This window comes from Pteropus alecto, unplaced genomic scaffold (assembly GCF_000325575.1).
Source record: "Pteropus alecto unplaced genomic scaffold, ASM32557v1 scaffold63, whole genome shotgun sequence".
NCBI lineage: Eukaryota > Metazoa > Chordata > Mammalia > Chiroptera > Pteropodidae > Pteropus > Pteropus alecto.
In genome coordinates, this window is record NW_006434897.1 from 178,370 (window position 1) to 192,749 (window position 14,380).

At 35.8% G+C, this 14,380-nt stretch overlaps 1 long non-coding RNA gene across 1 annotated transcript in view; it reads right to left on the reverse strand.

Annotated features, from left to right (window-relative positions):
• Positions 1 to 9,263: 9,263 nt before the first annotated feature.
• The window catches only part of LOC112478899, a 68,813-nt gene continuing 63,696 nt past the window's right edge, over positions 9,264 to 14,380 (reverse strand). The window contains exons 4-5 of the long non-coding RNA XR_003045996.1: positions 9,639 to 9,847; positions 9,264 to 9,302 (exon numbers count right to left, since the gene is read on the reverse strand). This is a non-coding gene — a long non-coding RNA (uncharacterized LOC112478899). The remainder of the gene's footprint in view (positions 9,303 to 9,638; positions 9,848 to 14,380) is intronic.

Sequence of the window (14,380 nt, forward strand, 5' to 3'; positions counted from 1 at the left end):
AGAATCTAGAATTCAAGCAAGTACCTTGTTAAGTAATATTCAAATACTCATTTTTTATAACATTAAATTTATGAAAAAACACCTGTAGCGATATAAATACCTGATTAACAACTGAGCTTGTGAACCACAACCTGTTGGAAAATTGAACACTGATTATACTAGCAATTAACCTCCCAAATCAATAAATGCTTTTTATTTATTGTAAATATTGCTGCTTGGAAAAAGTGGTTATAATCAAAGTATGATGAAGAGGTAGGGAGGCCCTTTTATAAGTATTCTGAAGTGACTTTCAGATTTTTTTCAAGAGCTTTAAAAGTTTATTGTCCTGCAAAATGTAGCATTTTATTAGAACGATTAATTCTTTTATATCTGTCAACTACATCTGTTGCTTTTTTGTTGCTGTTGTTCTTTCTTTACAGTGTATTTTGTGTTTTCTGGATTAAATAACTGGTTTCTTTGTCCTTGTGGTACTTGGACCAAATTCTATGATTATTGGATGTTAGAATTCACTGTGTACAGTAGGTAACTAAAATTGCTCGTCAAATATTTATCGCTTATTGTATGCCTAGGGATGGGGAAAGGGATTGATTGCAAAAGCGCTTGCTGAAACTTTTCAGGGTAATGAAAATATTATGACCTTGAAATATTGAAGCTTCTCGACCATATATTTATGTATACCTAGTTTGGTGGTGATTCTAAGACCCTGTGCATTTGTCAAAACTCATCCAACTGTACAGTATGGTATTTAAGTTATAACTTAATAAGACTAACATTTGAAAAGCTTCAGGTGCAATGAAACATGCCTTGTGGGCAGGGTTCTTAGCTTGGCTGAGCCCCATGGCCAGGAGAGGAAACGGAAACCCAATTGTGGGATTGCTCTAAAGGTAGCGGAGGGTGTGGACGATATGGAACGCCGGAGACTGCACACCAGGCTTACTACCACTGGCGATGGATCTGAGATCGGACATCTCTGGCTTAGTGCAGAGGCTCCACCATGAGGAGCACACCTTTGTCTCAGCAGGCAGCAGGTGGTGAGCCCAGGCCCCACAGGATGATGCACAGAGAGTGGACCGTGGACAGTGGACAGTGAGCTGTGCCACCAAGTGCCCCTGGCTCCCACAGGCCTCTGTGCTCCGCAGGGCTTAAATCAGATGCACCAGGCAGCTCTCACTTTTTACAGATATTTTAATAGAAGTATGCCAAAGCAGATCAGCCGACATTTTGGAGGTTTTCGCGTTTACAGATGGATTAAAAATAGGAAGAAAGGAGGGATAGAGAGAAATATAAGAGAACACATTTATCTCAAAAAAATGCAAGAGTAAATGTGAGAATCTGAATTGCAATCAACTAAAGAAGCACATGGGTGGCATTTCTGGGGGAAATCTCTAAAGCAGAAGTCTGGGTATGTATATTTTTAATCTCATTCATATTATATCACTGAAGAGTAAAATAGATGTTTTTGATTTGTTGAAGGGTTTAAGATGGCCAGCAAACACCCAGAAGCTAGGAGAAAGGCATGAAACAGATTCTCCTTCATATTCCTCAGGAGGAACTCACCCTGTGAACACCGTGATCTTGGATTTCCAGCCTCTAGAACTGTGACAGAATAAGTTTCTGCTGTTTAAGCCACCCAGTGTATGGCATTTTGTTCTGGCAGTGCTAGCAAACATTCTGGGGCTATAGAGAAATAGAGGAGAGTGAGGGGTATTAGAAATCCCTAACAAGAGCTTGCCTCACATCATTTTTCATTTAGAGAATCCAAGAAGTAACAAATTATTTTCTTGACCATTCCCATTGCCTGCCCCTAGCACTTTGTAGACATCTTCCTTATGGTTCCCATCGAATTATACTGAATGAATTACTGCTGTCTCCATTTATCGCACCAGACTGAGAGCATCTCAAGTGCAAGAACCATCTCATTCTCCTTCGTAGTTCTAAATTTCTAACACAGATTCTGGCAGATGATAAGTGCTTAATACATATTCGTTACATAAATGAATGGAGAATGTGCATAATTCAATGAGAGTTTAATGTATGCAAGCTTTCCATGGTTTTATAATTAATATAATTCAATAAAAACCATAATGTTTCATGAAACAGCGTCAGTAGCACCTCTCTTAGGTGGCCACAGCAGTCACCCTGGGACAGACTCTGAAGCAATGCAGGCTAGCTGTGAGGAGTACAATCTTCGAGCCTCTCGCCAGCTGTGTGAGGCTTGTGCCTGTTGCCCGGTCTGAAAGCCAGAGATGCTAATAGCACTGCCTATCTCACAGGGCTGATGTGGGAGTTAAATGAGCTGATACATGTAAAGAATGTTTCTGATGTTGCCTGGCATAGAATAAACATTCAAAGAATGCTTTACTACTTTATGTAGCAAAGACTCACTTGAGAAGATTTCTAAAGTCATTCAATTGAATTACTTTACTATGTGCCTGAGTCATTGTGGATAAAATGTGGGTTCAGATTTTTTTCTCACTGCTCATTGAGCTGACAGCCTAATGGAGAAAGCAGAAGGTAATTAATAATCATAAAATAAACAAACAGTTCAATTATGATCATTGCTATGAAGGAGAGATACTTAGTACTTGGAGAAGAAAATATAACTAGTTGGCAGGATTAGAGATACGGAAATAAGATCTAAGATATGAGTAGAAATTGGTGAGTGAAGATGTGAAGAATGGTGTTCCAGGCTGAACGAGCAGACGTTCAAAGGCCCTGAGGCAGTAGGGACTTTGCTGGTTTAAGGGAAGGCAAGGAGGTCAGTGTGCCTGGGGTACAGAAAGTGAGAGGAGCATGGTTTAAGATAAGGTTGTATGAAAACACATAAGCCACCTCACATAGAACTTTGTCACCCTGTTCATCATCGGCACAATGGAACCTGTATGAAGTGTTGTGGGTGTGTTGTGGGAGAAAAGATGATCAGTTTCACTTGGGAAATCATTCAGGTACAGTGTAGAGAATGATGAAAGGGGCACTGAGTAAATGCATTAGGCCCCTCCAGAGGGAGAGATGATGATAGTTTGTGGTCAAATGCTCATAAGTTGAAATGGAGAGAAGTGATGGATTGAAGATGAGTGGTGACGTCAAGGACCAGGAGCAAGTTGCTGGCTTATGTTGTGGTTAGAAAGGATCCTACTGACTCAGACAGGGCATATGAAAGAGCGCTTGGGGGAAGATTATGAGTGTGACTTTGAGTGTATTGAGTATTAGCTGCCTTTGAGATTTCCAAGTAAAATGTCCAGTGATCTGTCAAGTATATGTAAACATGATGCAAACAGGGGTCCATTGCTTTGAGGGAAAGATGCAACAGAGTAAGTATTTTGTGGCCTGACAATACCTCTTGGAACGCAGAGCTAGTCCCTGGGGAAAAAAGATGGACCAATTGACTTAATGCGTCATACTTTCTTCCTTTATAATTTCTGTTTGGAGCCCTCAATCCACTGGGTGGCCTAAACTTAACCACAGTCAGTCCTACATGTAGAAATTTCTCCAGAACTCTGTCTAACTGGGGAGACTGAGTGGTGCTAGGTTCTTCGTGGGAAACACATGATTCTTAATGTCATCTGTCTACATAGTTATCCACTGACACATCGCTTCTCTCTCTACATCTAAGTCATCAGTCCACTAAGTGGCAATGAGATGTCCTTTATGCTGTCCCATATGATCCCTTCAGATATAGTAACTCTTTTTGTTTCTTCCTCATCACACTGAGAGACAAGAATTATTCTGCTGCTTCTGTCATGGTCTCTGCAGCACAAGAATCTAAGTCTCTTTTTGGCGCAGCGGACCTGGATTCAACTTGCAGTTCTCCCCTCTTGTCACCTCACCAAGACTCTACAATGGAAAATAAGTAGCACATCTCTCTGCTCCCACGTACCTTAAATTTCTGGAGTCTTCCCCCATTGCCAGAGGTCTAAATCAGGAAGTCGGAAACGTAGTTTCGCACATAGTCTCTTTAAAGCTTCTCTAGGATCCTAGAGAAGGGACTCTAACCTATAAAATGGATGGGAGCAAGCCTCACCTCTCTGTTTCCCATCCACAAATTCATTCTTCTTCATTTGACTCCACTTCTCCTCTCTCCATGTAGCTCGTGGAATAGTCTTCAAATCTGCCCTTGTTTATACTCTTTTTTTCTCCTTGGAGTTTTGGCTATTGAAAACCAAAGCAAAAAAGACTCTTTTTTAATTTTTCTACCCATATTTTCCTTTCTCCAAGGAAACAAGTTCAGAACTTAGTTTCTCAAACAGAAGTAAAAGAGGGAAAATATAAAAGAGAAGATAAATATTTCTTTTAAAAAATCTTCATGCCACACACATGAGTGAAATTTCCCTTTCATCTTTTCTAGATGATTTTATGATCAGATTAAATCGTATAGGTTATAATGGAAAATATGTTACATAATTAACATACAACTCTTCTATTATTTACATAGATCTTTCTATGAGCTGAATTGTATCCCCTTAAAATTCATATTCTGAAGCGCTAATGCCCAATGTGATGGTATTCAGAGATGCAGTTTTGGGGAGATAATTAGGTTTAGATGAGGTCATGAGGTGGGGCCCTTATGATGGGATTAGTGCCCTTAAAAGAAGAGACATTGGAGAGCTTACTTTCTTTCTCTTTCTCTCTACTTGCATGCACTGAGGAAAGGCCATATGCAGGCACAGTGAGAAGGTGGCTGTCTGAAATCCAAGGAGAGAGTTCTCACCAGACACTGACCCTGCTGGCACCTGGATCATGGACTTCCAGTCTCTGTAACTTTAGAAATAATTTCCTGCTGTTCAAGCTACCCAATCTACGGTAGCTTGTTATGGCAGCCTGAGTTGACTAAAACAAATCTCAAATGGTACGACGTTTCCATTATATTTAATTTAATTAGAATCCCGTGAGGCAAAATTCTCTAAAATTAGTGACATTAAAATCATTATTTCCTTTCCCAGAAAAGCCCATAAGATTCTGTTCCAGTAATATTTTATAATACATTGTTTTTCATTTTTCAAGAACCACCAAGAGCTATTTATTGGTTTTCATCATTAATATGGGAGGTAAGGTTTGAATGTAATATAGCAGAATAAAAGCACCACCACATGTTTGTTATGGTGTTGGAATAAGAATAAATATTCCAGGGGCAGGGGGAAGTTAGATTAGATTTTTATGATGCCAAGAAAGATTTAAGAAAGATTAATAAAAAAAAGTAAGAGTATTAAAAAAGAATGATTTACCTTTTATGCTATCTACCTAATGAAAAGTAAATTTCTCTAAGTATACAAGAGAAAAACAAAACCAATAGTTTTAAGAACATGAGTTTAGTTCGAACACATCAATATTTTCAGTTTAGGAGGGTATCCTTTGTAAAGTTACACATTAGAACTTGGGATAGATTGGCTGTTAACAATGTGAAACTAAGTTAAAGTAGTTTTAGTTAATTGAAGTTGTTTTAGTTAGATGTCTGCAAGAAAGAAGGTAAGAGAACACTATAAGCATTCTATTATAGCTTAATTTCTTTAGAATCCTTTAATTTAACTAGTTTTGCTAATTCACCACAATGCTCACTATTCAATGCTTTGATGCTAAACTTAGCCACCTAAGTTTAGCCACTAAACTCTGGCTTTCAATTTGTCATGTGCTAGTAAAGTGAAAATGAATTTGCTTTACTAAAAGAGGGCACACAATGTATGTAAGATTTTTTTTATTATTATCTATAATATTTTCTTTCCAAAATAAATAAACTTTAATAGAAAGTAGATGAGAACTGATATTCTAATATTCTATAGATTCTTTCCTTGAATTAGTAAGAGATACTACGTAACATATCCTTCAATATTTGATTTTGTAAAAGAACCCACTACGGGTGAACATAAATTTACAAAATCCCCTAACAGTTAATTGAACAAAAGAAAATACTCAGATTCTTATTTAATTTAGAATTTGAATCTTTGTATTTTTTAGTACATTTACATTGCTTCCATCTGTCTTTGATTGATTTTTCTAAAATTCTTCCTAACATCCAAACATCTTTTGACATAAGGCTACTGACCAAACCTATAGGTCAGTATAATGTCATTGCTCTAATCTATATCAGGAAGGGATATGATGACTTAAAATTAGCTAAATTCTAGCTAAAAAAGTGTCAGTGACCAACCCTGGGAAAGAAAGTATATTTAATATTGGATAGCTAAGATCATAGACGTGTTTAACTCTTGATTTTTAGGATCGTTACCTGTTCCTTTTATTAGATCAAGTCAAATATGTAGCCAATAAGAAAAAAAACATGTTTTGATTTCTTTAAGTCAGAAATAAGTTCCCATGAAGATAAAGATAACTCATTAACTTTGTGGTGTTTTATGGAAAAGAAACTGTGGGCTGCTCAAACCTTGTCTTGAATCTCTGGCCAGGCACAAAGTCAATCTTGGCAAATGAGCAGAACATACATTTCCTTTTTTGCCAAATAAAGACAGCTGGTGCCTGGAGTTTTAACCACCACTGTTGGTGTATTTCTAAAGCAAAAAAAGAACAAAACCCAAAAAACAAAAAAAACCAAAAAACAAAAACAAAAAACCCCTGAAAACTAATCTAATCTGAACTTGGTGACAGTGTCTGTCAGATTCTAATGTACGAATTGGCATATTCTTTTCTTCAATACACTTACTATATCTTTCAACTATTTTATTTAGATTCTCTTATTATTTGTTTTAATCTCTATAATTAGAACATAATCTCCACAAAACATTATCTATCTAGCTCAGTGTTTTATTTCCAGCATTAGTAGAGTAGGTGGCACATGACAAATAGGCATATGAACTCTTTTTTTTCCCCTCACCTGATTGGACTGCCATTTTATACAGTGCTTTGAAAAATTGAAAGTACAAGGAATTTCGAATTTGAACATATTGACATGAAATCAGCCTTTTCTCCTTCTAAGCCTATATATATATATCCAAAAGAAACAATGGGAACATAAAACAATGTCACTAGGGCGGACATTGGGAGAAGATAACACAGTGAAAACTAATTGACGATAGGATACAGTTGTTATAGATATCAGAAAAAAAAAACTGCATATTTTACACTTTGCAAAATTGTTATGAACCCATAGAAGTGCAAAAACAATATCCCTCATTTTTCAGGATGTAGAGTAGGTATCAAATGGAAGCTGGAAACCTTGTCTACCTTACTTGATTCCAGGAGCAGAGCAAGTATGGCTGAATCAAATGTCATATAGAGAAGCCAAGTTTCCAGGAAACAGTTTTTCTTTGTGACAGCAGGGAAGAGCAGAACATGAATTGTAAAGAAAAAATTACTGTCTATTTTGACTTACTGAAAAAACAGGAAAGCTGAATATACACCTTCTAAATCTCTAGATTATAAGAAAGATCCCAAATAGCATGGAACAAGGCCCTTGCTTCTACCTCTCTCATAAACTTCCTTCAAAGAGCTGGTTCAGAAAATTAAAAATGAACAAACAAAAACTTTTAATAATAAATAATTAAAAAGAATTAGTAAAAGACCACATCTAGATCAGGAGCTATGAATATTAGTCACTACTTCATCAAACTTACAATTCTTTGTCATTCTGTACCTGTTATACTGCTGAGTTAAGGAAAATGTGATAGAAATTTTCATCATAAATCTTTCAAATTTTTGATAGTAGTATTAATCTCTGTGAGCTTCCCCAAAGACACAAAAGTTTTTGTAACTCTTTTATTGGAAGTGTGGAGACCCAGGGTTTCCACATGGCCCTTAAAAAAAAAAAAGAATCAGTAAAGGATCTATAGAGAGGTTCTACAAGGAAAAAAATACAAAGAAAATAATAGATGAAGACCACTCATCAGACTACTGTTGCCATAGAATAGATAAATATTGTAAACAAATGTTTTACCATCAGTTTAAACAACTGTAATGAGGTAATTGCCTGTATGGAGTGAAATACAGAATACACAAACAAAAACCCATGGAAGAGAAGAAGATATTGCAGACATGAAATACTAGCTGTCGGAGCTCAGGAAAAAAGTGAAAGAAAAATAAAATCGCCACAAAAATCACCAGAAAAAAATTGGCAAAACTGAAAGGATCTTAAAAGATAAGAGATACTGTAGACAACACAGTAAGTGACACAAAAGATAAAAATGAGAAAAAGAGGCAAGCTGAACCAAAAAAGAGAGGTTGAAAGGATTAGAGAGACTATGATAGATCTAGAAAACAAGCAATAGAACCTCAAGACACAAATAATCATGAGTATCAAAGAAAAAAACAAAGTATGGGACAAAAGAAATAAGGAAACATTTTTTGATGTCAAAGGAAACTTGATCTAAGTATTGCAAAAATACATCATGAGTTATAAAATGGTTATTCGAAAATGATCAACCCTGAAGAATATTATGTTCACTGGGTTTCTTTTTTAAAAAAATAATTAATTAATTTTTTATGATGACATTGGTTAACAAAATTAATTTTTTATGGTGGCATTGGTTAAAAAAATAATTTTTATGGTGACATTGGTTAACAAAAATAATTAATTTTTTATGGTGACATTGGTTAACAAAATTCAATAAGTTTCAGCTGTACATTTTAACAGTAAGGCACCTACATATTTACATTGTGTTTTCATTTCTCATAGTTATATTTCTTTCTGTCACCACATATTTGACCCCTTTTACTCCATCTTACCTCCCCCCTCTCCCTTCCCCTCTGGTAACCTCTAGTCTATTGTCCATGTCCATGAGGCTCTGTTTATTTGTCCTGTTTGTTTGTTGCTTTTAGGTTTATATCCCACATATAGGTGATATCATATGATTTTCAACTTTTCCTGTCTGGCTTATTTCACTTAGCATGATTATCTCGAGGTCCACCGATGTTGTTGCAAATGGCAGTGTTCATCTCCTCTTATGGCTGAGTAACAGTCCATTGTATATGTGTACCACAGCTTCTTTATCCAATCTATCATAGGACACTTTGGTTGCTTCCATGTCCTGGCCACTGTGAATAATGTTGCTATGAACATTGGTGTGCAAATATCTTTTCGGATATGAGTTTTCAAGTCTTTGGGGTAAATACGCAGCAGAAGGATTGCTGGATCATATGGTAGATCAATTCTTAGTTTTTTGAGGAATCTTTATACTGTTTTCTAAAGTGGCTGTACCAATTTGCAGTCCCATCAGCAGTGTATGAAGGTTCCTTTTTCTCCACGTCCTCTCCAGCATTTGTTGTTACTTATCCTGTTGATTACAGCTATTCTAACAGGTGTGAGATGGTATCTCATTGTGGTTTCACTGGTTTTCAAAAATAAATAATCTTTTGGGTATCTAGGCAAAAAAAAAAAAAAAGGTCGTTTAACTTATAAAGGAAAAAAATCAGGATAATCTCAAACTCTTTGACAACAAAATTACATGTCAGAAGATAATGTAACAATAACTGCAAAATTCTATTTTAAAAAACAATCCAAAAATTTTATACATAGCCAAACTGCATTTCATGTATAAAGAAATAACTGTTTTAAAAACACAAAAATGCAGGAAACACATTCTTTAAGAAAGTGTTTCTTAAGGTCTTCTTGAAGAATCCATGCATCACATACTATGGCTAACCTAAAGGTAACTGGGAACACAAAAGCAAAAAAGTGGTCAATTTTCTAAAAATACCTTCATGCTTCAGACAAAAGAGAACATTCGTCTGGGAGACCAAACACTGCTTTCTCGTTCTTGCAGTTATCCACAGTCCCTCCAAGTGATTCTGTTCAAATCAAAACTGATACTTGGCTTTGGGTTCCTAAAGTTGGAGAATGTGAATATGAAACAGTTGGCGGCCAAGTCTTGAGAGCTCGTCTGTAGTAGGAGAGAATGGGACCAAACTACAGAGAGAAGTAGAGACAAGAAATAGATAACATATTATTAGTAGAGAGCCCTGATAACAATGTTTGAACTGATTTTATTTTCAATCACTTATTTCTATGTGCCAATCACCATTCTAGATGTGAGGGATACAATAGTGAACAAAAAAGATAATGTCTCTGTTCTTATGGAGCTCATACACTATCGAGGGGGCGAGACAGAAACCAACATTTATATAAATGTGTGTCTGCATGTGCGCGTGCACCGTGCATGCATTATAATGTCAGGTGGTGGTAAGTGCCATGAAGGAAATAAAATGTGTGTGTGTGTGTAGCGGGGAGGCTAAAGAATAACTGAGATAGAGGCATGCTCTGTTATGGATGATCAGGAGAAGCTTCTCTGATAGAGTGAGCAGACACCTGAAGGAAAGGATAGCTTAAGCAACAAGTACAGTGAAGGAAATGCACTGAAAGCAAGAGAACAGTAGCAATGAGTCTGAAGCAGGAGCATGTCTGACATTCTCAAGGACGGCAAGAAGGTGGTGTCACTGTGTGAGTGTGATAGAAGAGGATGGAGAGAGGGAAGAGAGCCAAATAACTTAGAGCACAGTTGGTCGTTGTAAGGACTAAATTGCTCTCTAAGAAAGGTGAACAGCCATTGAAAGGTTTAAAGCAGAAGACTGATATATTCTGGCATTTTTTCCCAATCTATAAATTATAAATTATAAAAAGGCATTCAGTGAAAAGTTTTCTTCCTACTCCTAAACCTGTTCCTCTTACTCCTACAAGAAACAACCCTTAATAGTTTCTTGTGAATGTGTGCTGGAGCTTCTTTATGCATTTGTAGTATATATAAAGCTTTATTGTTGTTTTTATCCTTTTTTTTTTACACAGACAGTAGCACCTATGCAATACTATTCAGTCCCATGCTTTTTTATTGAAACAAATATACCTTGTTATATATAAAGTAACTTGACAATCTACATAGCAGCACACAGAGAGCTAGAGGTGAATCCTCAAGGAATTGATGAATCTAACTTATTTAACTAGTATCCTATTGATAGGCATTTGCCCACAGTGCTGCAATGACTAAACTTGTACACACATCATTCCAAATGTGTGAAGCATATCTGTAAGATAAACTCGCAAAAGTGAAATTGCTTAGTCAAAGGGCATGTTCATTTGTGATTTTGCTAGGTTCTGCCAAATTTCCCTTCATAGGGCAAGTAAGAGCAGGTGGGTCCTAGTGCACATTAGACAGATGATAGAAAGCTCATCTACAGCAACATATAGATCAGAAGAGTACATGGGCACACATGCTAGGATGTGAGTTGGGGGTGGGGTACTGGGAGTCTGTGCCAGTTTTCTTCTAAGTGCTTTATTTTCTTAGTTAATTATCAAAGCAGGTCATCAGCTGAGAGCACGGATCAAGGAAAGAAAGATATGATACAGTAGCTAACAGAGAGAGAACGAATGATTAAGGAAACATAGTATGATTGGGAGGCAGCATTGGCAGGCCCCTTGAAATTCAAGTATGATGGTAGAGCAAGACCAGTAGTGTGGTTTTTCTCTATGTTTAGTTGAACAGATCCAGGGGCAGAGTAGGCAGAAAGGTGGATTTAATCAGAGTTGGGGTTTCACATAGCTGGTTCAACCAGGTGAGAAAGGACAAGTAGAAACAATATGTTGATTCAAATGATGGGCCATGGGATTTAAGCTGTATAAGGAGGAACAGTGTAAAGGCAGATTTAAAGGATTGTTGGGATTGGGGTATTGAAAAAAACCTGAAATCTAAGGGGTGATGGTCAAAGAGTAAGATATATGAAATAGGACTTATAAAGGAAATGCAGTTATTGAGAATGAATAATAATAATGCCTGTGTAATGACCTTGGTAGTGTCCGAGGTAGGATGTAAGACAAAATCTTTGTATAATTTTTCTCCAAGCCTCATGAAGGAGGGAGAGGCAAATCAAACAGGACAGATGACAGTACATGAAATATATCAACAAAAATTTGGCATTAGGAATCAAATATATCAGAGACAAAAGTGAAATATAGAACAGTCAGCACAAAAAGAAATCAAATACTTAAAAAAAAGTTCGGGACTTATAAGAGGCATACCTAAAACATAGAAATACCAAAACGTTGGAAATAAATGTTGAAAAGTATATACGATGCCACTAATATCAGACAAAGTAGCTGAAAACCATTACCAGAGATAGAGGACATTTTATAATAATGAAAAGACCAGCTTGAGAAACAGATTTGAGAACTAGTCTCCTACTTGCCATTCTCTGGCCATTGAATAAAGCGTGTACTGTTAATGCTCAAAAAAATATAATGATACAATATAATTAATATAATATATCAGCCTATCAGGAAGATGCAAAAATTCTAAATTTGTATGGACCTAGTAACTTAACCTGAAATAATACAAATTTTAAAGTAACAGAACTTAGAAATAAATAAATTTACATTTTTAGTAGATTTTAACACAGTTCCCTCAGTAACTTATAGAAGAAATGGACAAAAAAATAAGAATTTAGAATATTTGAATAGCATGCTTAACAAAATTGGCCTAATTGACACATATATAAAACATTTCACCCAGCACCTATAGAAGAGATGATCTTATCAAGTGCAAAGGATCATGTATCAAAAAAACAAAGCAAAACAAAACAAATGTGGGACATAAAGTAATTCTCAACAAATTTCAAAAGATTGAGATCAGAATACAATTTCTGTTTGTGATGGAAATTAGCTAGAAATAAAAACAAAAATGAAAACTTAAAAACATTAATATGTTTGAAAATTAAGCAATATACTTCTAGATAATCCATCAGAGAAAAAACCATAATAAATATCATAAAATATTAACTGCAAAGTAATGAAAATACTATTTATCAGAACTCATGAGATACAGCTAAAGCTGTGCCAAAAGAGAATTTTATAGTCTTAACTACATATGGTAGAAAACAAGAAAAGCTGAAAACTAATAATCTAATTTTTCATCTCAAGAAGGTGAAAAATGACCCTAAAATTTAAGCTAAAGAAAGTAGAAAGAAGGAAATAATGAAGACAAGAACAGAAATCAAGGAAAGAGAAAGCAACCATAAGATTCAAATGATCAACAACCGAAACATTTTCTTTACATTAAATTACAAGGCCATCTTGTTGCTCTAGAAGAGTCTCTTAAACTATAAATATCTAGTATGCCAAATATGCTGATTCTTTAATTTAAAACATGAGTAATACAGGTTTAATTATCTTTATAATTTCTATACTTAATGTTAAATTTTCTTGTTTGAAGTATGCATACTTCCTAAAAATTAACAATTATGCCACTCCAAATAATTTTGAATGCTTTTCTTCTATGAAAATATTGTCAGGTTTTTATCTCAGAATGCTGGCTTGTTGTCTGTGTGTTTTTTAAGTACCAGTGATATCAGTCAGAATTCCACTAGATCCTGTTTGAGACACTTATGGGACACGGTTGACTCCTTTGTAGCTGCTATATCTATGACTCTGAATATAAAGAAAAACTGGGTACGTTACCTATTCTCTCAAATTTGAATCATTTTATTCCCAATTTTCAAGTAAAGTTAATCTCAAACCCTCATTCAGTGGCTACATACTTAATTGAAGTTTGTGTTCCATTTTCTCTTAAGATATGTAAATGTTATTCTATCCTCTGGCTAAAAATCATTAACAGAATTCTGAATTCTTTCCTTTTTTCCTGACTTATTGAGGCACATAATCCTTAATATTAGAAAGTCTGATTGGATTCTTCAAATCTCAAGGCTGTGTCTGAATTTATTTACAGCGTACAGCCACTAGCAATTTGTTTAATGGAGGAATTGGAATGTGTTATGCACAAATGGTGGATTCCATAACTGTATTTTATTCTCTTTGACATGCCATATTTCCAGCATGTCATGACCCTTTCTTTTTTAGTTCTTACTCCTCTAGGACAGTGAAGACTAAAAAGAATTAAACCACTGGGCACTGACCACAGAACTAGTCCTAGAAGTTGGGTGTTCACACCATGAAAAATAAACACGCCCCATCATTGTTGACACTAATTGTGTCCTTCACTATGTCTTCTCAGAAGAGAAGCTAAGAATAAAATTGCCATGAAGGATGAGCTCCTTCTCATCACTGGGGGTGGCCTCGTTAGGACAGGGTTGAAGTTCAATTCTAGCCCGGTTTAGGATAAGTACACATAAGGCCTGTGCTATTCCTAGTGTGTAGAAAAGGCAAATGAGATAATCTCCTGGGACATCGCTAGATGACTCAGCAGCAAATCTGTTTGCAAAAGTTGAGAGAAAGTAGAATATGCCAAAAATAGGCAAGAGGAGACTCCATGACATTACTCCAAATTTTCTTTTATGACACATAACTATCTGTGATATGTCATCACTTAACATAGTTTTATATACTTCCAGATTTATAAATTATTAACTTTTTGAATACTTAATCAGACAGAGTTGGACCATTGATTAGTAAAACGTGGTATTGGTCAGTCACCCACAGAGTAAGTCCGATTTAGCAGGA